Below are 2,270 nucleotides of genomic sequence, written 5' to 3'. Positions count from 1 at the left end.
CGTCTGATGCAACCCGCGCCGATGCCGCTGGCGCCGGGCCAGCGCCCGAATCCGCGGCGGCGAGACCCCGCCCGGGCCCGCGGGGCCAACCCGCACCTGCCGCGCCCCCGGGGAACGCGGGGCTCCCGGGGCCGTGCGGCCTCGGCCGGGACGGGAGGGCACGGGCGGGCAGCCAGGCGAGCGCCGCTGCCCCCCGCTCCCAGCGCCGAGGCTGAGCCCTCCCGCTGCTGCCGCCCAGGGGCTCCCGGCCCGCGAGTCACAGAGCCACGGACTCCTTAGGTTTGGAAGAGACCTCAGGAGGTGATCCAGCCAAGCCCCGCTGCCAAGGCAGCGTCACCTAGAACAGATCACCCAGGAACTTGTCCGGGTGGGTTTGGAATGTCTTCGTGTGAGAAGATAAGAACTGGGCACTGCACAGTTCGATATGAATCAAGCAAATGCTGTTTGATTGCTCTCTTCTGACCCTAATATACAATTTCTCTACCCTACACGCGATCGCACAACTTATGATTGGTAGAAGCCTTCTTGCACAAGGCAAACACGTGGGTTTTTCCATTTTTCATTGGCTTCACAGTTTCTTGCCATTCACCTATCACATTCAGCTCTTTTTGTCTCACCTCTTGTTTTCTTGATAAGCAACAGCTGTCGTTCTTCTTATCTCTCTTTCAAGGTAACTTCAAGGGTCTAGCTCGGGCTCATAAAAGCGTTTTTATATCTTTCCTGGCTCGTTCACTACATTCTAGAAACATCCCCACATCCATAGAGAGACACTTCCTGGGCAGCCTCTTTGAGTGCTCTGCCACCCTCAACGTACAGAAGTTCTTCCTCATGTTGAGGTGAAACTTCTTGTGGTTTAGTTCAAGGCCATTGCTCCTCGTTGCTGGGTACCACTGAACAGAGTCTACCAGCACTCTGTAAGCACTCGTCTTTGAGGTATTTATGAGCATTAATGAGATCCCCTCTCAGCCTTCTCTAGACTGAAACAGACCCAGCTCACACAGCTCTTGTAAGAAAAATGCTCCAGACCCCTCATCATCTCTGTCATTCTCCACTGCACCCTTTCCTTGTCTTTCATGTAGTCAGGGCCACCCAGGCCACCCAGGTGGCATTTTGTGGTCTGAGATGTGTGCAGTGTCCCCAGTAGTGCCCTGGCCATTTACAGTTTGGGAGGACAGAACCCTTTGCCTTTGCTCTCTCTATCGAGGCTGTTGGCAAAACATCCCCTTGACTTTGCTGTGGCAGTCAAAGATCATGTAGATTATCAGCATTAATTTTTAGTTTATTGCATGCCAGTTAAAAAACGTTAAGAACTTTGTGGAAATCCATATCACCACCTTTGCCAAGTATTATTAAAGCAGCTCATTCTACTTAACCCTTTCTTAAAAATCTGCCTCTTTAGTTCTATTGGTAAAAGTGTTTCAATTTCAATATTATTTGGAAGCTACAACAAAATTTTCTTGTCAGAGGTGTGGAGAAGACCTTGACAATACAAATTCAAGGTGCTAAAAAGACCAGAAAGCAAGTGAAAATTACCCCAAAAAAGGACAGCACGAATAGGCAGTGTGGCAGTAATATAAGCATCATTGCAAATTAGGTCAGGTTTAAACCCCAGCAACACAAAGAACATGGCTGTGTAATAAACTGAAATACATGATGTTCCTGTCATGGAAACAAGGAAGACAAAAATGGAAAAAAAATTCTTATAGCCAAGTTGTGAACTATGTCAGAGAGGTCAGAGGCAATGATTTATGATCCGCAGTTACCTTGCTACAGTTGAAAATAGAGTAGATGAGTAAACATCCGTCTCTCAATGAGAGGTGATATCCTATCTCTCTGATTATATTATCTCTCTTTTTTATGCTTACCTGCAAAAGAACTGCAACAGTAATCACCAAGGTTTAACTCCCAGGCCCCCAGCCCCTTCCTCAGGATATTTCAAATGCTGAGAAGTACCTTAAGCACAAGGTCTGCTGCAGTACTGCTGTTCAGGGGGCATAGGAAGGAGAAGTGCTGCAAGAGGTAAATTCTGCCAGTCCCCAGGAAGTCAGGTTGGCACAACACAATCCTCCCACAGAATAAAGTTACACAAGGGCTTGCATTATGACTCTCATACCATTATTCATTCGCTGATTTAATCCTGTGTAGCAATATTATATCCTATCCTTTATTCAAGGCTCTTGACAGTACTTTAAGTGTAGATGACACTGAGTGGAATCAACAGAAATTAAAACAAAAACTTTGTCATTAAAGTAAACCACTGCACTTCTGTT

Source organism: Catharus ustulatus, chromosome 4, assembly GCF_009819885.2.
Source record: "Catharus ustulatus isolate bCatUst1 chromosome 4, bCatUst1.pri.v2, whole genome shotgun sequence".
Taxonomy (NCBI): domain Eukaryota; kingdom Metazoa; phylum Chordata; class Aves; order Passeriformes; family Turdidae; genus Catharus; species Catharus ustulatus.
The sequence above is the reverse complement of the archived record's forward strand: the minus strand, read 5'-3'. Positions refer to the sequence as shown.